Below are 24,054 nucleotides of genomic sequence, written 5' to 3'. Positions count from 1 at the left end.
TAAGGAGAATATAAATCTATAGGTGTGGCATTTCTTCTGACAGATGATGCCTCGTTCTCTATCTGTTTATCTAGCCTGCGTAGAACCCATCCCGACATTGTACCTTTCGCAAGTCAAGTTCATTTAAAGTCTCTTGAACGCTTTGTTGCAGTGGTCAACCACAAAATATGAGTAGTTATTATTCATTTTTTCCCCCAGTAAGAATGAGCATTACATTTAAGTATTTAGATTACGATCTCACTGATTTGCCTCGGTCTTATTTATAATCAAATGCCACCATGGTTTAATGTCTCTCTTTATCCCCACCTTCCCCCCTTTCGAAATGAACTTCCCCGCATCTCATCCATCCTCAAGTATACAGCCGTCACAAATGCTTTATGTTTACAGCAGAACGCTGGAATGATGCAAAAAGAAAAAAAAAAAAAAAAAAATCTCGTTTTGAGATCCCACGAGGCTGTCGCAATGAAATATTTGTCAATAACGCTTTCTGTTGAAGCACATTGCACAAGTATGTACTAAAAAGCACAGCGCACGTTGGGTGGCTTTGGTAAGACTCTTGATTGTTTAGACAAATGGCATTTCATCGCATCCAGATGTCTTTAAGCTGTGCTCAACTACCAGCGCTGCTTTCCAAGGCGCGGGCTGAATGTATACAAACATCTCCTCATAACTGCATTCCTCATCTGGGGCCTGCGAGCGTCACAGTGGCGCTCGTCACCGTGCTTGGATGGCAGCCCGCGGCACGGAGAGTTCTGATATTTAGATTTTTGAGGTGGAATCTTTCAGTCGAATGGGAGCTTGATTAGTTTAGCTCAGTTGGAGGTAAAACACATTTCAACTGTATGGGTTCAAATCAGATATGGAGCAAACACAAGATTTCAAAGTCATTTTAGAAGCATTTTTGATCAGAATTAAAAAAAAAAAAAGCGCAGGACAGGAAAAGCAAACAAGTGGCAAGGAATGAGGTGCACCCTGGCCGGGACAGGAGTTATAACACGACGCTGGTACAAAGGGTCCCGGATAAAGACGCCCACAGGGCTGAGAGAGGGAGAGCAGAGAGAGGGAGAAGGAACAAATCGTCTGATGTTCTAAGTGGATAACAACAGCTCCTGCTATGCAGCAGCGGAGGCGCAGAATAATTTAAACCAGCTACCCAGCTACCCCACCTCTCCCTCGCCTCCTCCCCCCCCCCTCTGGCCACCCCTCTATTCTTATGTTAACACGGCTAAAGAGGAGTGGGCCACCCAGCAGCAGAGAGCAGAAACTTAAATCCACGCTTCAGGAAAAATAATCCATCTCCCTGCCTCTCTCTTTGCGATGTAACTTTACTCACTTACATACCGCCCTGGTAAGGGGAAAAGGGCTGAAACAGATACAGAGCGGAGAGCACCAGTACATTCGCCGTGCCTTTAAAGCATATTACTTTTCAGACGCGAGTTTGAAGAATAATAAACCGGGTGCTTAACTGGGCTATTTTCCCTCGCAGTTAATGCCACGCAACGGCAAGGCGGGGGCGAGAAGAATTCATAAGTCTTTAAATGCAGAGTAAACACTGCTTTCTTTGTTGATTGTAGAGCTCTGTTGTGTTTTTTTTGTGGATCTAAGTTGCCCCCCTCCCTTCTTTCTCTTTCTTTGTCTATCTCTCTTTTTCCAATCTCCAACCAGTTGTTTGGTCTCCAAACAGCACATCTGAGGCGCACACCTCGCTGACATTTTATAGGTTCAAATCCCCAAGAATGGGAGAGGGAGAGGGAGAGAGAGAGAGAGAGAGAGGGAGAGAGAGTCATATTTTATACCGGCGGTTTATTTTAACGGGCGCTTGTAATTAACGCAGCATGTCCTCTATCTCCCGGCCATCTATGCCAAGGCCTTTATTTAAACAACTTTATTGTGAAATGTTTGCGTTCTCAGCGTTCGGCCAGAGCCCACACACAGAATATTATTTCATACTTCAAGGAGGGTGTAGGGGGGGGTTGCGCTTTGGAAGAGTTTACGCTTTGAGCGGTTATTGTTTTTGATTACAGCAAGGCTCTTTTTTAAAAGGAATAACCTTGCGCACACACATTCGCACACACAAACAGAGAGTCTCTCACGTCTAGTGGAGTTGTGAGAGGCCGAAGGAGAGAACCTGTTTACAGAAGGGGTGTGCGAACCTGAAGCCTTTTGCCCGGGCCAAATGCACAATCTCAGCGTGATTTATGAGTAAGATCACACTATTTATGTCCAAACCAGAGCACTTGTTTAACGCTGCTGCTGCTGCTGCTTGGGGGCTTCTTTTTTTTTGGAGTGCATGTTTGTGTTCGTACAGGGTTTAATGGAATTTGATGGGAGAGATTGAGTGTTTACACTTGTCAAAATGACCCGGAGTTAACACGGTGCTCAGCGTACACGTTTGTCTCGCAGGGCTATCGACGCAACTTAGAAAGATCAGAGCGTGCGATACGAGCCTCCCGATCAAAGCCCCACATGTGTCGAGCACGCTGTTGCACTTTGCGTTGGTCAGGAGCAAATCTCTCGTGGTGAGCACATGATCACGGTCGACTAGCGGTTTCACAATATTCAACATTTCCTTATAAAGGAATGGATTTGATGACTTGGTAGACAGGAAGTCTCACATGGTGCGAGCTGTCAGCACATTAGCAGCTACGTTTCTGCACTTCTTTGTATGTGATTGCAACTGCAGGGTCGGACACTGAATGGAAGACAAATTTATATTGAAACCAGACAATAAAGCGCATGTTTATCTTATCTTCAGTGTGTGGCACGTTGTAGTTAGTGTCCCTCATAAACACAAACCATAAATGGATACTCATTCAGGCTGCATTATGGGCTTTAAAATGAGAATGCAACCCATGTGATAATAGAATAATAATAATAATATGCAAAACAGGTCTAGGTCAGCGTTGGAACTATTTCTGATTCAATTCTTTGACCTTCATAAAACACAGCACAGCAGATATTCTATTCGTATCATCTAATAATAGAGCACCCATGCTCATAATATAATATCTTACAGTGCCAGTGCATTACCAATCCTGCTGTCCAGCAGATCAGACGGATCGCAGATTGCCTCGGGGAAAGCTAAGTTTAGTGTAGTGTGCTTTTAGCACACGGAGGAGATTGACAGGACGGACCTGCGAGAAAGACGGAGAGGATGATTCATGGCTAAGACTGGGAGCAAGTGTAGCTGCGCTGCTGCAGCCTGCCGAGCCACCAAGAAGCACATCAACAACTGGATTTCGATGGAGGGGTAGTGATGCTGAGTGATGCCGTGAGCACTGCTGTGTAAAAAGACCAGGGAACCAAGAATCAATGAGTTGCATTGGATGGGTTGGTCACACTTCACCAGTGCTGCAAATGTTGCCAAAGCAAGATAACACGCACACACTAGGCGTGAACTCTGTCTTGACATTTGTACCCACAGAAGAAGTCACCATCTGTACCTCATTCCTCCTGTTATCTGGTGCATCTGTGGATGGACAAACATGCAAACTCCTATATCAAAAAAGACCTCCTAGAATAACTTAAGAAGAGAATATGATATTCAACTGCTTTCCTACAAATTCCATTCACAGTGTGGCTCCGGTTCAGTGTTTAAAAGACAGCTGACTGCTAAAGTGTCCATAAGCAAGTCACTGAAACCCTCCCAACTCCAGTTGTTCTCTAGCTGACGGCTACCACTGACCTGTGGAGGTCAGAGGTCAGACCCTAACCTCAAGAATCACATTCTCATGTACAATGATAGTAATCAAAACCTGATTATCTCGAACCAAATTAAGTGTGACAGCTGCTCGTGGTCAAAGTGTCTGTCTACAAGCTGCAGCAGTGAAGATCATCAGTAGAACAGCAGTCTTTTAAAAACTCTCTGAACCCCACAACCCGCCTGCGGATTTGAAAGGCATGTTTTATTTTTTTTTTTTAATTGCCAAAATGACAACATTTATCATAGCCAGAAACTGTAAAAATAGAAATTTCCATCGGATTTTCAAATTTCAGACGGTCTTCAAACAAATCATGTGTGACCAACGCTTCTGTCAAGAAAAATAAATAATAAGTAAATAAAAATAAATAATAATAAAAACCTAAGCTATGCTTAAAATAGTGACATTTTATCAGAATCACTTTATTCTATATGTTTAATTTAAATCCTGTGAAAAAGCCATGACACCAACAGTCATGTGACAAAAATTCTTTGACTGAGCAGCAGGCTGTTTACACAGAGCAGAGAGGAGAGCTTGTAAGTAGAGGATATAAAAAAGTAAATAGTTCAATATGTACAGCATGTGGAGGTCCCATTTTTTATTTATATTGGTAACACTTTTGGGCACTTGGAAAAATATTGGCTATACACTGTAGATTCCATTTTCCAAAAAAGAAATGTGAAAAATAAATTATCAAATATATTCAACTTGCTTTTTTTTTCTTTTTTCTTAGGATGTATGGCATTATAACTGTGTTATACTGCACAAAAGACATTTTTGAGGTCTTCTTACTTCTAGCCATGACTGTGCTGTTTCCAACGAGTTGCAATTTGACTGGAGCAAAAAACACCCTGAAACTGCTTGGGGTTCAGAGGGTCCCATTTTTTCCCCATCACATACAAGTCATCTTGCAGTAATCATTCTAAAATGGCCTTTTCTCCTTGTTAGCATCCATTAGTAAAATAATGGGGCAAGCTGGCTGAGAGTGAACATATTTTGCATCGTATCTATACGCAACATGTATGTGCAGAAGTAACAAAAAAATATATTCTTGCCATTTCAAATTGTCAAAAGACAAAACAAATCCCTTTTATTGTTGTGAAAATGTATAAACAGACAGGAGACAAGACCTTACACTGCCACCAGAAAAAAAGGTGCACTGTATTAAAAGCTTGGTGATATCATGATGAGAAACACAGAAACATTCTTATTGTCCCTGCGGATTCAAGTGAGAAAGGAACAATCTGCAAAACCATTTTATTCTGAAAGGGAGCCACCGGCGTGACCTATGCTGGCCTTCACACTGTACTCTCACTGTACCTTCATGATGTCTGCGCTGCTACAACAGGCTACCACTGCTCGCTGTGAAGTCTGAATGTAGCACTACACTTTAGTTAAACATAGCCTCTGACCAGACAGACCAAAGTATGTGAGCAGGTGGAAAATGTGTGCTTTGGATAAACAAGTGTTTTTCATAAGCGGACCTGCTAGGGATGCAGAAATCATCTCATTTGTAGAGTTTAAAGGGACAGTAGGTAAAATATTTTTGGCATCATTGGGCAAAAAATTCCATATTAACCTTTCAGCATATTGTAATTCAAGTGTTCTGAGAGATACTTCTGCACCTCCTCATGGCTCTGTTTTCAGTCTTTAGCAAATCTAGCCTGTGACGGGAGACTTTGGCCAATCACAGGTCATTTCAGAGAGAGAGAGAGCGTTCCTATTGGCTGTTCATTCAACGGAGGCAGCTGTCAATCACTCGCGACAATATTCTGTTACAGTAATGCCTATTTCTTTCGTAAAATGTTTTCAGAAACATCTTGTAGTGTACTGTTTAGCTGTAAAATGAGAAAGCTCCGGCTGGTGGGCGGTGCTTGGTATTTCCTCATTTTAAAGCTAATCAGTACATGAGAATACAGTATAGTGGAGGAATAACTGTATGCATTTAGTCTGCCTCTTCCTGGTTCACTCCCACCAACCCCATTCTGTTCTTCTTCTTTCCCCTCTCCTTGCCATCCTCTTCCTCTCCATCCTCTCCATTCAGCCCTCCCTCAGCCTCCTCCTCCCCTCCCCCCACATGTTGTGGTGTGAGAGGCTATAAGGGGATAAAGTGAGGTGTAGACACTTCTTTAGCCCGGCGGAGGCCAAACAGATCGAAGACAGAGAGCACCTGGCTGCTGGGTGAGCCGCGCGCTAACAACTCCTAGGTTCTTCCCCACTTCCTTACCATCTTTCTTTCTCCTTTACACTGTCCTTCTTTTGATTTGACTTAATGTTGTTAATCTGATGTGTTGGTTTGGCATTAGAGATAAAAACAGCCACTGTCAGACACACCAATCCAAGCATTTTCTAACACTGTGGCGAGGCTGGTCTGAAGCAAGCTCTATAAGTAAAAGTGCTTTTTAAGTGTAATAGGTTTAGAGACTATTTAAAGGCATAACGCACACACAACTCGCACACACTTTCTCTCTGCCTTACACAAACACATTCCCAAGTGCTCTCCAGCCCAACAAGTAGGGGTAGTGGCCATTCACCAGAGCTCTATCGATCGTACCTGGCTCCGCCAAACTCTCTACTGTGTCATTCAAACCTTTTCAATTTTTAATCACCGGCTTCAACATCAGAACAAGTCCCTGTACTGTCAAACACAGACACACACACACAAATGTGCATACTGTATTCACACAGGAAATAATGCAAAAGCCACAAACACATACAGCTGCAAATGCGCACACAAACTTAAAACACCCCTCTACTCTTACTACCCGCAGTATTTCAAACACCCTTATCCCCCCCGTGCACACACCTCCCTCTACCATACACTAAACATACAGATGCACTCATGTAAGCTACAAAGCATATTTCTGCAGACAATTCAAAATGTATTATTGTTCTATCAATGCCAGCTGACAAATACTATTTAAATCAACATGCATACAGAGACGGCGTGTGTCTCTGTGATTGTGTGTGTGTGTGTGTGTGTGTCTCTGTGATTGTGTCTGTGATTGTGTGTGTGTGTGTGTGTGTGTGTGTGTGTGTGTGTGAGAGAGAGAGAGAGAGGCATTTAAAGCTGTGTGTTATCACCTGGCCCTGTCTTGTGCCCAGCCCCAGACTGTAGCCAGCTTTGACCTTGGGCTCCGCCATATTCATTACATCATTAAGTTACCTCTTCATTAACTTTTCATTGTTTATGGAGGAGGCATCAGGAAGGAGAAGAGATGGGGGGTGGGGTGGTGGTGTTGGTGGGGGCTCTTTATCAAAAACCTTATCCATGGCTGGGCATCTGGGTCCTGTTCTGCCTGCCCAAGTGTCCCAGCAGTGCAGTGTGAAGGGGGGGTGTAATATGGAGATTAGAAGAGGTCTTGTGGAAGGTTGTTGGTTTGACCTAACTCGTCAAATACCGACGTTTGGTCAGTGGCCATAAGCTTCAAACTATGCTGCTAGCGTCAGGTTTGAACGAGTCAGGGACGGTGTAGTAGTTTCCTCTCGTTACATGCATACAGTCTATTTTCAAAATAAACTTCCAACGTAGGTTTATTTAGTTTTAAGGTTTACTTGGTTAGGTTTAGGAAAAGATTGTGGTTTAGTTTAAAATAAACTACGCTTGTTATATAACTTAAATATGTGACACGTAAGTTAGAAAACAACTTGTTTGTTTGACTGGGTTTCAATCGAGACACTACTCCTGGGTGAAAGTCCATATCTGTTGAATCCAAGCGGCGGTATTTGTCTCTGATTATGATCGTAATCGTAATGACACAGATGGGTTTACATTGGAGTTAGTTGAAAGCCTGGTACGTCTCATACAGATGCTAAAGGTTGCCTCGGTGCGTCGGTACCAGATGCTGAGGGGCACTGACCAAGCGTCAGTATTTGACAAGTTTGGAGTGAGAACGGGTTAAATGGATACTCTCCCTCATTAAATGCTGCCCTGATGTCCTTGAACATGGTACTCAACCCTGAACTAGAGGAGGTCACAGGATTGGTCACAGGACCACTTAGTTTTTCCCAAGACCCAACCTGCTATGCAAGTCAAACAGGGTCCAAATTACATTCTAATCAGGTTGGTTAGGGTCCCATTCAATTAATGCGGGCCTTTCAGTGTGTCAATACGTCTAATATCCAAATGGATCCAAGCAGACTCGCTATCAGCCGTGGTGCATCATAATCATTGCGAGGAAAACGAAGTTCTTTTGAGGTGAGAGTGTACACTGTGATCTTGACTTGTATGACGTGTTGCTGAGACTGTCTTCCCAAGAAACATTAGTTGATTTAGTAAATGCCCAAAAATGATCATGTTTATGCTCAGAAAGTCCTCCAGCTGCAAACACAGAAGTTATGATTCTTGTTTGTCGGGAGCAGAAGAGGAAATAGTTTAAAGTTGTTATAGAGCCACAGAGTCCGCAGAGGGAGGAGGTCGGGGTGGATAGAGGAGACCGCCGTTCATCAATGTTGGTTTCATTTGACAATGGCTGCAATTGTTCCATAATCTTAAACAAGTAGTTATTGTTAAATTGCTTAGAAGTTCATATTATTGGACTCACATGTATTCTTTCCTTTGGCTGGCTGTGTATTTGCTCATATGCATGGGAATCAGCATTGCGATTGAGCTACTGTTGGCCTACACGTTTGCTTTCTTGTCTTTTGCTTCCGATTACAAAATTTGTAATACAATCCCCAAAAAATTACAAATACACTACAAGTTTAATTCGGAGGTCTTGTTTGTGTCGCTGCTCTTTTCAACCACGGCCGCTCGTTAAATGGCGGCGTATCATGGGTCTGTTGGGGTCGACCACATTTTGAATTGGGTGTAATTATCCTCCGGTCTATTCTGGACTGGGCCTGAGTGTCCTCGGGTCATTTTTGGATAAGATCTCTATTTTAATAAATGTATTTCTGCGCTGTCGCTTTGAGGCTGGTTCTCTAAGACCTTCACCCCCAACTGCTTCAGTGTTTTTAATGGGCAGCGACCAGCGTGTGCTGCGTGGAGTACGAGCCGAGTGTTCCTGGCAAAGAGCGGGGAAGCTCTGTGGAATATCGGTGGATAAACAAAGGTTTCAAATGTGGCATTTGGCAACGTAGTTAATGGCCTTTAATGTGCAATGTGACTTTTGCCCACAATTTTTTTCACTTGTGAAGATAAAGCATTTGAAATAGAGAGTACCCACAATTTTATGATCTGTTACCATGAAACATCATCTATGTGAAATCTGATAGAACATATTTGCGAGTGCTGGCCTTGTAGCCACCAGGCGCTGTTGTGCTTCCACACCACTCTGGCTTTCTGTCATTAGCGATGCATCGCCCCGACCGCAGGCACAGATTGTGTTTAAGAAAAAAAAAAAAAAAAAAACAGTCCTTGCCAGCCACCATCTACCATTGCAGGCCAATTATAAATGGCAAATCACTATACGGCTTTGCTTACTCACTCTCCCCCTCTCACTCACTCTTTTTTAACGGCAGTGCCTGGCCAGACTCCACTGCTTCTCTTGAATAACATGTGTAGACGGCCCTTTGTGTTACAAGCTGCTGGACGCTTGTTAGTTCACACTTTTTCGCCCACAGAGCTTAGAGGGGGAGAAAGGGCGATATAAATTTATACTTTATCACCTTGAGCGTTTTTTTTTTTCTTCCAGACTTGCAAAGCGTGATTCTAATTGTGTAATCCTTCTCGGACACTTTTAGGTGATACGAGCCGAGGTCAAATTGTGGTTTTGTGCAAGTCTTTAGGTGATATTAAAATGTCAAATTACTATCTAAATACTCGGAGTACAAGGCGGACTCTAAAGACCACTTACCAATTACTGAACCCTAATACATCAAGGAGAATAAATCCTTCAGGAAAAAAAGGAAGGAAGAGAAAAAAAAAAACAGTGAAAAGCATTCTCTTGAGAGAAGTTAATATAACTTTAAACATGCTGAGTGAGAGCTTTATAAAGCTCCAAAAATGGAAATAAAAAAAAAAAACAGGTTTCAATACAAACTGGGGCGAGGTAGCAAGAATGGGTTTCTCTTACAATTGCTACACAAACCTGCAGTATCTTCCTTTCTCTCGGTATTCCAATTTATTCCTTTTACTCTACCCGCACACTCTCAATGAAGATTAATATAGGATTTATGTTTAAAGAATTCTTTTGTTCATAATAAAAAAATAAAGAAAAGGGAAAAGGAATGCAAGAAAGGAAGAAATAAAGAGAGGGCAAAGCTGACAAAGCTCGGTATTTTTGTGGTTTTGGATGTCAATACGTAGAAAGCTCCGGGGATGATGTATTCGTTTCAGTCATCTAACTAAAAACCCATTCAAAAAAACATTGACTTCCAGACGAGGGAACCGGAAGTGCTAAAATGCTAACTCATTTTCGGGTTTTAGGATTCATTCCTGTAGCTCTCTATTAGCTCTTCTTTAAAAGCTGTATAAATATGAACGTAGACTTAAGCACATCAGCATAGACATCAAATAACTTCCCACAAATCTGAGATGTATATTTGCCGTGATGGAAATGGTCACGTGACCTTTCATCTTATCAGGAACGATGACTGCCATTAATTGTTATTTTGATACGGACTACTCAGATTGTATTCCTCATCTCATGTGTCATCTGTAAGTTAATGCTTTTAGCTTGGCTATCTCTACACAGTGTATATTGAACCGTAAATCCCATTATCAGACAAGCTCTTTATTTAGCTACATTAGATCCTTACACTCACAGCCTCTCAAAGAAACTCCTTAGGTTTCCCAACTTTCTTCCACAGTAGTTTGCTAAATTTGAAATTGGTCTACCATATTACCTCTCTGGGAGTGCTGGGAGACAAACAACAAAGTGCAAATATACAAAGTCCCTAAGCCACGTTATGTTAAACCCAAGACGTGGTCTCCAAAAATCCACAGACAAATGCAAAACGTGTAACTTCAACTAAAATGAAATAAATAGCTGAGAGAGCATGATACTCCCTCCGCAAAATCCAATCATCATGATAAACAATAGCAAATGACACAAAGCATTACACAGGAGATAACGGGGGGCTGGGGGGAGAAGCTGCAGTTTCAGGTCTGAAATAACATAAGCCAAAAATGCAAAAATGAGCAAAAATGAGAAAATGGACGATCGCAACGGCAATGCCTGCATGGTGCATGCATACCATACAAAGTCAGTCTGTTGATGTTATCTTGCTGGTTTTGTTCTCCAGCAAGTTTCACTACTGAAAAATGTGTGCAAACAAAAAAAAAAAACAGGTCACTTGTTTTTTGGGTCTGGTTTATTGTGGCAGCAAATGAGATGTGGAATAATTGGAAGATGCAACAGAAAGGCCAGTTCTGCAGAAAGAAAAATGCTCCTTCCTTCCTCTATTCTTTCTTACTTCTCCCTCCTCTTTTCATTTCCATATCCATAATGAAAATAAAGTTATCACCAACTTCTCTAGTGGCAGCTTTGAAATCAACAACAAAAGTCAAATTCATGTAAGCTAGCCAAATGGTAATGGAAAATGCCAAATCTCTTGACCAAATTTAGGAAAAATAGGAAGAGAGAAAAAGAAAAGTTAATTAGGCCAAATGTGGCCATACAAAAGCTTCTCTTAGTAAACTTAGTTGCTCGAGCAATCTAACCACCAAAAGGTGATGAACTCCAGGTACTTGGATCACTGATGGGACACCAAAACTGAGACAGATGAATTCAATTTCCATCGAAGCCATTTTACTGAAATTGCAATCTCTATAAACATTCCTTCATATGCAGAATCCGTAGACGACGGGACTACATTTTGGAACCATTCTGGTTCCCGTTTGTAGTCCGAGTAGTATTGATCAATCCCGTTTCGAGCAGGGTTTGGTGATACAAAAGTTGTAATCCAAAACACGTTTTGTCAAATTAAGCAAACATCTTCCCACGGTCTGCTAACTGTTCATTGTGTTTGTGGAAAAAAAGCTGGTGTTCATGACAAACAAAGTGGTTCGGACCAAGCCACTTTTTTTCTTTTACAATCAAAGCTGTTGTTTTTCAAAGGCTAAACGCCAACAAATATGATTTTGTTCTGACCATCACGAAAAAAAAAGGGAAATTTGTGTCTATGTACACGAATAGATACATTCAATGTTGTGACTATTCCTCGAACTGCTGTGCAACTGGTTTGTCTATTAACATTAAGTGACATATGGGAACTTCACAGTTGAACTATCTCCTTAACAGCAGCGAGTCAGCACCCCGTCCTAAGAAACCTGACTTCACTGATACGTGACACTTTCTCCACACTAGTGTATCATTTGGTATTTCTGCTTGGCAACATGTATGTACCGTGCAGTATGTGCTGACATCACATTACAGGTATTCTGGGTACTAAAGCAGTTCTCAGATAATTACCTCTCTGTCTGCAGCTGGCATCCTAGCCACCAAGGTGTGAAGTTGCTGTATGCACCTGTAAGGTGTCAAGGACTCTCTATTTATTGAAACCACACACTCTTATAAAGCCGTTCCTCTGTCCTGGCCTGATGGAATACATACGATATGCGCTTCACCCTCCCAACCGGCACAACAGAGAGAGGAAGTGAGACAGAGCATCAGAGAGAACGTACGAGTTGTGAGATGAGATGGATTTTTGTTTATCTGACAGGTAACATCCAACCTTTTTTTCTTCTCTGTCTCCGAGACAGTTGTGTCTGCCTCACAGCATTACTGTCAAGCTGATCTATGACGGAACCACTCTGACTTCCCTTCCTCATGTTAGCCTCATGGCTGTATTCACAGAGAGTGTGTTCAACACTCGGAGCAGGCCCATTTTATAAAAATCTGTTCGAGTTCTAAGAACAAGTGTTGCAGAGTAATTTAGGCTATTAAAGCTGCGATAAAAGTATAAAATCAAGGACATTTTTCAGTAGACTGATGAAAACTCTTTTACCCTCTAACATTATAACTAGGGCTGTGAAAGTTAACACAATAATAACACGTTAGCGCAAATTAGTTTTAACGCCACTCATTTCCTTAAAACATTAACACAACTTGCAATTTTTAGGTTGCAGCTGCTTCAATTTTAAAGCTAGTACTGAAGATACTGGCATCATATGAAATTACCAAACCTAATGAATCCTTTGGTACCAATCATGTTATACTAGTTTGTCGCAAAGGAGATTAAATAACGCTCCAAACTTACACTAAATCTCGGCGAGGAAAAACTGTTGTGGCCATTTTCAAAGGTGTCCCTTGACCTCTGACCTCAAGATATGTGAATGAAAATGGGTTCTATGGGTACCCATGAGTCTCCCCTTTACAGACATGCCAACTTTATGATAATCACATGCAGTTTTGGGCAAGTCATAGTCAAGTCAGCACACTGGCACACTGACAGCTGTTGTTGCCTGTTGGGCTCGACTTTACCATGTTATGATTTGAGCATATTTTGTATGCTAAATGCAGTACCTGTGAGGGTTTCTGGACAATATTTATCATTGTTTTGTGTTGTTAATTGATTTCCAATAATACATATATACATATATTTGCATAAAGCAATCATATCTGTCCACTCCCATGTTGATAAGAGTATTAAATACTTGACAAATCTCTCTTTAAGATACATTTTGAACAGATAAAAAAGTGTGCGATAATTTGCAATTAATCACGATTCAATATTTTAGTTGATTGACAGCCCTTATTATGACATAAAGGAAATATTGCACATTTGGCAAGTAATCTCTCAATCAAATGATGATCTGTGGAAATGATTATGGGCGGCTGATTTCTGAACTCCAAATCAAAAACACGAGTCTGGTAAAACTTTTCAGAGATGCCGTTTTCAAATTTCATTATCGTAGGACTGCGCATACGAGTCTTCTGTGTATTCTGCTGCGGTTTTCCAGTTTAGTGTGACGCACAGCACAACACTGGCTTACTCCAAATGACTTCAGCTCAACTCTGCAAGTGTAAGCAGCATTCAAAACATTTCAAAACACTCGTAGGCGGTTGTTACAACTGGAATTATGAGTAATGGTGTACGAAATGCAGAGGTGACTTGGATCCGTAGCGTACGGCGTGTTGTCATGCGACCACACGCAGGCTTCACGCGTATGCCGCTGCGATCCGAGCGAAGCCTTCGCTATATGACGGGGGAGCAACGCCAGGGAAATGAGGCTGTACGAGTGAGTGTGTGTGTGTTTGTGTCGTGCGCACATGTGTGTGAGGGAGAGAGAGACCTCAGAGCCCCGGGGACAGCGTGTCACATAAGCTCCATCACAAGGCCGCTTTATTGGGCCTGGCATGGGTCAGACCCCTACTGTCATCTTCAAATATGCCCGCCACCTGCTCTCACACACACACACACACACATACATGCACAGACATCCATATGTGTACACGCTCACCACACACTCATGCATACACAAACCAGCACACATGGCTTGCAAAGAATTCATCTGGTGTTTTCTGGTAATTGCAACAAAAACACCAAATCTGGACATGTCACATTCATTTCCCAGGACCCCAGAGTGGAGGGCTAATTTCAAACAGCCTCCCCCTCTCACACGCAGACCTCTGTCTTTTTTTTCTTTTTCTTCTTCTTCATTTTTTTTTTTTCACCCTCTCATCTCAGAGGAGGTTAAAAAAAAAAAAGCAGTCCTTTATACAGCAGCCAGTTTTGCAGACAGTTATTTACTTAAGAGAGGCAAAAACTGACTGATATTCTTTATTCGTCTACCCGGAAAAGTGTTCATGCCACTCTGCCTTCAGATTCCACATGTCTAAGATATATACGCCCAGGCCTCCGTGCCAGGGACTCGGCCGCCAATAATTTAAATTAGCAACGCAATAAGATTTGCAACGCCGCCACAATCAGCCTTGAATGCATAAGCAAATCAGCCGCTTGCTCCGGTCTTTTACCAACTATAACGCCACAGTCCAGTTTTTGTTGGTAGTAATTTCAACACAATGTTGATTTCTGCCGTTTTTTGTGATTTTTTTTTCAGCTTTAGACACATATGTGAATGCATTTATTCGCTACCCACATACAACTGGCACACTGAACTCTCCATTATCACAAAATTAGCTCACGTGCGTATGCGAGCGTCTGCAGTATGTGTGTGCTTTTTTTTTTTTTTTCTCCCCCTCATGAGCACAAGTACGGCTGTGTGTATGACCGTGTGAATCGGTGTGTGCGCACATGTCTGTTCTGTGTGATAGTGTGTGTATGGTGTGTGTGTGTGTGTGTGTGCGTGTTCCCTGATGGAGATAAGTCTGAGTGGTTAGGAGGGAACAGATGTCAGCTGGTGTCGGCTGCCAGGAAGACTGAACAAAGCCAATCACGTTACCTTCCTGTCCAAAACGCATGGCAGAGGGAGACCTGCATCTAACAACAATTTGTGGTATTAACTCTGAGCATGCCACCCTGCCTGCAACCCCTCCTCACACACACACACACATACACACCTCAAACACACACATATAAATAAACACACCACCATCACCCTGTTTGGAATAAATCTGGTAAACGACTGGTGGAGATATGAAAGATTGCAGGGGGAACTGACAAAATGGCGTCCGTAATATGATCTGCCCTTGTTTGCTACAGTAGCTTAATCATTCATAAGCCCGTACAATGGAATGACTGGCAGGCATTACTAGTCTCTACCAGGCTCCTTTGTTCCCTTTCAAAAATTACTCTTAACTGTTTTTCTTTGCAACCTATCATTCATTAAATCAGACGTCTGCGTAAATTGTGTGTTTTTCTACGGCGGTGGGGAGCTCGTCAAAAAACAGCATTTAAATGTTAACTGACTCGCTGCTTCAGATAACTAATGTTCCTTCTCTTTCCTCTCGTCTGTCTCTCTCTCAATCTCTCACCCCCTCTCCACCCCCCCTCTCATTCTTTCTCCGTCGAACACAATCATATTAGCAGTAAGTCCCTTCATGCTCTGGGATAAAAAAGTGCAAAAGCTAATTTGGGAGACAAACGCACAGATCTTGATTCTTCTGGAAGACGAGAGTGAGTCATGCAGAAAAGCATATTCATCATGTATCATAAACAATAGGGAATAGTGAGAGAAGAGACTAGCACACCCACGCATGCACACTTCCAGTATGGTTACAAAAATGTAAAAAAAAAAAAAAATAGGGCTGTCAATCGATTGAAATATATAATCGTGATTAATCACACATTTTTGATATGTTCAAAATGTACCTTAAAGGGAGATTTGTCAAGTACTTAAAACTCATTAACATGGGAATGGGCAAATATGCTGCTTTATGTAAAGGTATATATTTTGTATTATTTGAAATCAATGACAAATATTGTCCAGAAACCCTCACAGGTACTGCATTTACCATACAAAATATGCTCAAATCATAACATGGGAAACTGCAGCCCAACAGGCAACAACAGCTGTCAGTGTGTCAGTGTGCTGACTTGACTATGACTTGCCCCAAACTGCATGTGATTATCATAAAGTGGGCATGTCTGTAAAGGGGAGACTCGTGGGTACCCATAGAACCCATTTACATTCACATATCTTGAGGTCAGAGGTCAAGGGACCCCTTTGAAAATGGCCATGCCAGTTTTTTTCTCACCAAACTGTAGTGCAAGTTATGAGCGTTATTTAACCTCCTTTGCGACAAGCTAGTATGACATGACTGGTACCAATGGATTCTTTAGCTTTAAAACTGAGCCCGCTAAAACCAAAAAAATCTCAAAGTGCGTTAAAGCGTTAAAGAAATAAGTAATTAGTAATAACGCGTTATTATCACGTTAACTTTGACAGCCCCAAAATAAAATATCTGAATTACATTGCAAGACATGTGTCAGAAATGTCCAATACCATTTTATTATATGTCCAAACAAAGCCTAGTTCTGCATATGTTGATTCAAAATTCTCTTAACACTGATAAGACCACTTTTTAAGAGGCCTGCAACACCAGAAATCCCTCTTTCTCTCAAGCCAGAGTTTAATCTCAATGACAGCGAGAGCTTTTTGTTCAGCGGAGGAGTGCAGTTGTCCCAGTAGGATAGGCAGACAGACGCACATGTCCCTATTGGACAGCTAACCAAAGGACCGAACTGTCACAGCCAGCCCAGTTGGGCAGAGGGCTGAAATGGCTAGCCCTGGGACTGAGACGTCCCATTTGGGCTAAACGCACAGAGGTGACTGGCAAGACAAAACAACGGGCTGATCCGACTCTAAAGTCGTGTGGGCTGCGTCGGATCCAGTCCAGCATGTTTGACTAGACTGAGTCAAAAAAATCTCCCCATCTATGCAGAGACAGAGAAGAAAGACAGCAAAGAAGACACTCTTTGAGACGCCAGAGTAAGCATCCAAATGTGTGTGTCTGTGTGTGAGTGTGCGCGCGGCAGTCGACTTGGCATCTTAGCCTTGACTGACGGATCCTTAGAGATTGTTACAAATCTGTTGACCTTTGACCTCCCCACTGAGTTGTAAAAACCACACTCCATTTCCCTTAAGACTTTAACAGCCTGCAGAAGAGGTGTGTGCGTATGTGCGCGTGTGCATTTGCCTCTGTCTGTGTGAGTGTGTGAGTGTGTGCGTGCCGCTGCGTGTGTGCGCGGTGTAACCCTGAGGTTAAAGAGCAATCTGCAGCCAATTAAGCGCTTCACTAGGAGGGCCCTGCTTCCATGAATGAGAGGAATGCTCTCCGAGCTTAAGAGAGAGGGACTTGACTCAGTGCTTTGGAAGAAGTATATGGGAGTGTGTATGTGTGTGTGTGGTAGCTGTGTGTCATGGTTGAGACGTTTACAGTGCAGGTTTGTGTGCTGGTAACAATTAAGTGTCAGGGAGCTAATGTAAGGGTTTAAAAGTTCACCACATACAGAAGACTGGTGCTGTAGAGAGCTTGAAAGCAGCAGGCCTGACCTCAAATTTACCACCTACTGAGCCAATCACAGAGCCACAAGCCTCTAAAGAACAACAGGTGTGGAGGGTAAAAGTTTACTATGGTGTTGATATGCATCAATGTGTTTGTTTCCTACGGAGCCCCAGAAGGGACATGGAGGGCGGGAAAAAATTGAAAGTTGAAAAAAGAAATATTTTGCGAGACTTAAGAGAAACTTTTGCGACATCTCTTTTTTTGTTCATTTAGGGTCCCTAGAGAGGCGAAGTCCCGCCCCTTCTGGTAGACAACCATGGAACCTTTTTTAAGAAAAAATATGAACGGTAGTCAACGGCGAGAGATAAATATTTTTTGATCCCGTTTGAATTGCTTCATCATACACACATATGATGTTAGTCAATTTAAAACATAATTTTGCAGTATCAGACTGTGAAAATACATCATTAAAAAGACTACACACCAACAAGTCTAGTAAGTGACATCTCTCTCTCTGAAGCTCCGATGTTTTGTACTGGGATGAACTCACACCAGCATCGGGTCTCGCTCGTTCTTTTGCTTTCCGGCTGATGAAAAAAACCAGGAGTCGCTGGATAAAACACATCAGGTAAGATAACGTTTTATTTGTTCGTGGTCATAGCCTGCAAACCTAAAACAAACTGCAACTTCTTGACTTGCAAAATTATGTTTTAAATTGACAAGTATCATTTGTGTGATTCATGACTCAATTCAAACGGGATCGAAACATTATTTGTCTCTCGCCTTTGACTACCGTTCGTACTGAATTTGATGAATTTATTGTTTATCAGACCACAAATGAGACAAAAATCAGCGAGCCAACGCACCCTGCGATCCCTCCGATTCACTCCCCACCGCTAGGAAACTACTTTTCAGCGGTCGGCAGCTCCAGAGACGGACCTTCAGTTAGCGGCTGTAGCAACTCAAACTCAGCCAGCACAAACCCCAGCGACGCTAACTGAAGGTCCGTCTACGGAGCTGCCAACCGCTCTCCTCCCAGCGAAGTAGTCTCCTTGCGGCGTGGTCGGAGGTGCCGCGTGGTGCGCTAGATAGATAATCATTGTCTCATTTGTGCGTGGTCCATTGTTGTGGTTGTTTCCACAGTGCCGAGCTGATCCGGGAGTACATTGACCTATTTTTTTTTTTCCAAACGACCTGAATGAAAAACTTTTAGATCTCGCAAAAATACTTTTTTTGTTTTACGGTTTCTTTTCCCCTCCATCTCCCTTCCGGGGCTCCGTAGTTCCCCTTAATTTATATTTAGGGGAGAAAAAAAGGTTCTGCATTCCAATGATAATGAAAAGTCTGTTTGCACTCTGTCACTACTTCAAAATGTTTCTTTGTTGTTGTTGTTTGTTGGATCTTGTGGTCTTGAGGAATGTGGATTACCATTTGTGGTGCCACTTTCTTCTTTTTGGTGGTCTGGAATTGTACATACCTACATAAACTGAAGGAGTGAGCAGTCCTTTGAATTTGTCTTTTGGTTTTTGTATAAAACTGTAGAATATGAGACTCAAACTTTCTAAAGTAAAAAAGATTAAGGCAAACAGTTAAGTTGTGTCTTGATCATATGTGATAATTCTATTTACAAGTAATGAACCAACAAAATCTGCTTATGTGTTTCAGCGTGAAACCTCTATCCTGAGACAGGATAGAAGCACCAGAGAATCATACAGTATATCACTAGTGAGTTCTCTTTATAAAGTGTCGCGCCATGCAATCAACAGCAGGGAAACACCTGCAATAATGATGAAAGAATCCCCGTCTTTAACAGAAGACGCTAAATGGAATTCAGCCAATTCATTGTATTACACCTGTGCTTTTCCTGCTGAGACGTGTCAAGATGTCAGCGGGGGAAAAAAGGCCTATTGTACACCGCAGCATTCAAACCAAACACTTGCAAAATGTTCCTAACTGTGTGTTTGTTATTTGACATTCTTCTTTGGTTGTGATTTAGTCTTCGTTTTTATGTGTCAGTTAGATAAAGAAAAGATAAATACTGCCATCTGTTATAAGAAAATCACATTCAAAGCATGAAAAAAGAAAAGTACACGGAACAAAGTGAGGAGAGGGAAGTGTAAAAGCAAAGAGGGCGAGGATGGAGGGAGGCAGGAAGGAGGGTGAGGTCGATGTCCACGCTGCACTCCTTCTCCCGCCTCCCACCACCCCCACTACCTGCACCTCCTCCCAGCAGCCCCTGCCATCCATCAGTGGGTGAGCAGAGAGGATCGGGGCCCAGAGTAATGAGCCGTAAGCCCCCTTACACGTGTTGACGCGCCGCTAAATAAGATCCATTTACCTAGGCTACCGCCGCCGCGCCCCGCCGACGACTGGAGGAGAATGCGCCGCCCTCTCCGCCAACCCCCGCGACGCGCCTCAAACACACCTCTTGTCACGCACAGTCGTGCACTTCTGTGTGTGTGTGTAAGCTTACTTCCTGTTCCTCCCCGGCTAGTGGTGTCTATCTGTAAATCTGTCTGTGTGCGTCTCGGTGAAAGAATATCTACGTGTTTGTGCTGCGAGTGTGTTACAGTGTTCCTGTGTGTGTGTAAGTGTGTGTGTGTGTGTGCCTGTGGGCAGGGAGGACGGCGTGGTGATCCAGTTACTCAAGACAGACAGAAGCAATCGTTCTCCAGTTACAGAGTTTTCTCCTAGACTTGAGGGCATCACTGTCAAGTGTCGAGGCCATCAGGGAAGTCTCGCTTTAGACGATTACACTCAATCTGGTTTGCGTGTGTGTGTGTGTGTGTGTGTGGGGGGGTGTGGAGGTGTGTGTGTGTGTCATGGGAGGAGGACCATAATGTGACCTCCGCTGCTCTAGATGGGCTACATTGAGGATGTGTTCCTTTAACAATGATTTTGCAGTTTTTGCAGTTTTCAAAATTGTCCAAAAAAGTTCATCTTCAGCTATATTACAGCCAATAGAAACACTGACTGAAGGTCCATTCACAGCGGTATATAAAGTGCGTGTCATACTCGGCCCCTATGTGAAAACCAGCCAGTGTGTACGGGAGCAAACACCGCTCATACAAAGCATCCTCACATAACAAAGGAGGAGAATGGTGAGAGACACGGAAACAGAAAGGGATGGAGAGAAAGAAGAAATGTTTGCAAATCATAGAGAGAAAAAAAAAAAGGTGGAAAAAAAAGAAAAGTGATGCAAAGAGAAAAGAGCCACGGGGAAAAAGAAAACAGGCAGAAAAAAGGGGACAGATGAGTGAGCAAGGCTTTAGTAGCGCTGTCGGGGTGAAAGAGAATGCCACTAATAATGAGATGTCTATTTTACCCACCAGCTCTCTGTCTCTCTCGCTGCTACGCCTGTTTTCCTCTGGCCCCCATTATCAGTGCACTTGAACCCGGGGATAACAATGAGTTCACAGAGATTGAGAAGTGCCTAGGCCTTAATTGTATGTATTTAGTCACGCAAACAGAGGCAATGGCCTGAGAACGCCTAGTTAGCCAATGACATCATTTAGCCACACAGCCACTTTAACTCAATGGGGCTGCTGTTGCGTACAGCTCTCTGTCACTTTACCCTATCCCTGCCTACCATCGCTCTGTCTCTCTCTCTGCCTGTCGTTCACTAATGAAAGATTCCCTTAAACGACACTTCAAACTATCCTTTTTTAGTGTTTTAATACTCAGTTTTTTCTCCTCTTTCACGAGATCATTCTATATATGACCCCTGTATTTATTCGTAGAAAAACTGGCATTTATTCAGCTTTTGCACATTTGATCTATAATAAAATGTAATCTGTTCTAAAAACTGCCCATCACAGTTTCTCTGAGTCCTGCAGGGTGACACTTTCAAATTCCTTGTTTTGTCCAGCCAACAGCATTTAATGTATTTAATGTAGGGCTGTCAAAGTTAACGTGATAATAATGCGTTATCGCAGTTTCATTTTAATGCCACTAATTTCTTTAACACATTAACGCAACTTGCAATTTTTAGTTTGTAGCGAGCTCAAGCTAGAGTGAAGACACTGGCATCATATGAAACTAGAAAACCTAATGAATCCATTGGTACCAACCATGTCACACTAGCGTGTCGCAAAGGAGGCTAAATACTGCTCCAAATTTACAATACATTTTGGCGAGGAAAAACTGGAATGGCCATTTTCAAAGGGGTCCCTTGACCTCTGACCTCCAGATATGTGAATGAAAATGGGTTCTATGGGTACCCACGAGTCTCCCCTTTACAGACATGCCCACTTTATGATAATCACATGCAGTTTGGGGCAAGTCATAGTCAAGTCAGCACACTGACACACTGACAGCTGTTGTTGCCTGTTGGGCTGTAGTTTGCCATGTTATGATTTGAGTATATTTGTTATGCTAAATGCAGTACCTGTGAGGGTTTCTGGACAATATTTGTCATTGTTTTCTGTTGTTAATTGATTTCCAGTAATAAATATATACATGTGTTTGCATAAAGCAGCATATTTGCCCACTCCCATGTTGATAAGAGTATTAAATACTTGACAATTCTCCCTTTAAAGTGAATATTGAACAGAAAAAATGTGATTAATTTACAATTAATTGCAATTAACTATGGACAATCATGTGATTAATCAAAATTAAATATTTTAATCTATTGACAGCCCTAATAATTATATAAACAGACAAAAGAGAGGCATTTTCTGCTTGTTAAACAAATCAAAAATAATTGTTTGATTATAAAAAACTGTTGATATATTTCCTGTCGATCAGCTAAACAACTTGTCAACTAATAGTTTCAGCACTGTTTGAGTCAGAGCAGATTTTCTTGATGTTTTTTTAATATTTTATTGAGTTTTATTTGCCCTGTGCTTGTGTGTGTGTGTGTGTGTGTGTGTGTGTGTGTGTGTCTGTTTGTTTGCATGCATACTTTTGTCGATCAATGGTGGTTGCTGGCAGTCAAAAGATGATGATGGCACCGAGATGTTAGTGTGCCTCACTTGCTCGGCACAAAGAAGGGTATGTGTGCGTGTATTCGTGTGTGTGTGTGTGTGTGTGTGTGTGTAAAAAGGAGGGGTGCTTCTCAAGCAGGGGTGTCAGCACTTGAAAAATCAATCACCATCTGGGCTCATTTCATACAAAGGACAGAGGGAGGGGAGGATAACTCACAAACACACACACACACACACACACACACACACACACTTCTTGCATCTTTCATTTCATGCAAAGACAACAGAGGGCAAAACTGTACAGCGGCGAGGTGCCCCTCTCGTCTCCCGCCCTTTCTGTTTTAAGCGAACACGCACTCCTCTCCTGGATCCTGCTGGTATAAAAGCAGGTGCAATTTCCCCCCTCTGCCCTGCACCTCCGCCTGGACATTTTCAAATCGGGGAGGTTGCAGCGGTCGTATAGTGGACGTGTACAATTGAGGAGGGAAAGGGTCGAATGCGGAGGGGTGTTTTGGGTGGAAAGTACTGGCCGCGCTGGGGCCTATCTAAGCCATTAGCCCGGTGCTATGTGAACACACCGCATCAGGGCTGGTGAGCAAGGTCACCCAAAGCAAACAGGGATAAGAGGAAAGAAAAGCAAAGACTCATCTGCTTGAGTTGGCACCTCAGGTCAATGGGTTTACCTCCTATTCACCGCGGCACAGTCCTCATTTACAGATGCTGCTTTAACTCGCTTTCACAACCTGTTTTCAACTTCGCATAAGGCACTTTTTATACGAGAAAAAGTGAATGTTTTATGCAAACAGGATTTTTTTCTTTTTTTTAAAGTATACACAAAAAGCGTCAGAGGTTGAAAGCCTGTGTGTGTGTCTGTGTGTGTGTGTGTGTGTGTGTGTGTGTGTGTGTGTGTGAGTGTGTGTGTATGTGTGTGACATGATTTTTGCTGCGGCGCTGCCTCCTTTCAGTTGCACAGTTGTGTGAGAAATACCAGTGGCAGAGGCTGCTGAGGCAGCGAAAGCATTTAATACTCAACAAACAGTTATCTAAGCCCATATCCAATAGCTAGACACCACTGTAATGTGACCTACATACTAAGTGAATAGGATTTTTTTTTTGTGTATGTAGGTTGGGGTGCGGTGGGGGTACAGGGCACAGGTTGGGGGTTTAGGAGGGAACAGAACTCATTCAAATGTCAGTTAATAAAAGTATTCTTCTTTCTCTGCTTCCAGAGCAAAAAGAGAAAGTACAATATAATGTAACAGGACATATTGTGCCCTCCTAGGCATTGCACTCTCCTTTCCCTTTGTCCATTTTGACCCTCTGGAAACAGTTTTCGCTCTTTTTTTTTTAGAAATTAAGGAAACGACAAGTGGAGGGAGGCGCCACGTTTTTTTTGTTCTTTTTACTGGGACACGAGGTTGAAGCTTCTCTCTCAGGGATGTAGCAGAGGGTGAAGCCACCAAATCTCTTTTTACTGTTCCATATACATCCCTTTTCTATTCTCATATTTTTTATTCTATTCTCAACATGGTTTTTCATGCACTGGCCAATTTTGAGAGTTAACATGTCTTCGTCCAGACTAGTGGAAAGAAAACATCCAAAATACACATTTAGGTGCTTATTGTACTA

At 42.4% G+C, this 24,054-nt stretch overlaps 1 protein-coding gene and 1 long non-coding RNA gene across 7 annotated transcripts in view; one reads left to right on the top strand and one right to left on the bottom strand.

The window, feature by feature from the left end:
• znf536 (zinc finger protein 536) overlaps positions 1 to 24,054 on the bottom strand; it is a 306,471-nt gene that overhangs the window by 172,600 nt on the left and 109,817 nt on the right. The window lies entirely within an intron of this gene.
• On the top strand, positions 16,676 to 20,675 carry LOC119501675. Its single transcript, XR_005209880.1, has 2 exons — positions 16,676 to 18,125; positions 19,163 to 20,675. It is a non-coding gene; the product is annotated as an uncharacterized LOC119501675 (long non-coding RNA).

The sequence above is a fragment of the Sebastes umbrosus genome, chromosome 2 (assembly GCF_015220745.1).
Source record: "Sebastes umbrosus isolate fSebUmb1 chromosome 2, fSebUmb1.pri, whole genome shotgun sequence".
Taxonomy (NCBI): Eukaryota; Metazoa; Chordata; class Actinopteri; order Perciformes; family Sebastidae; genus Sebastes; species Sebastes umbrosus.
Note: the sequence above shows the minus strand (reverse complement) of the source record. Positions and strands in the feature narration are given on the sequence as shown.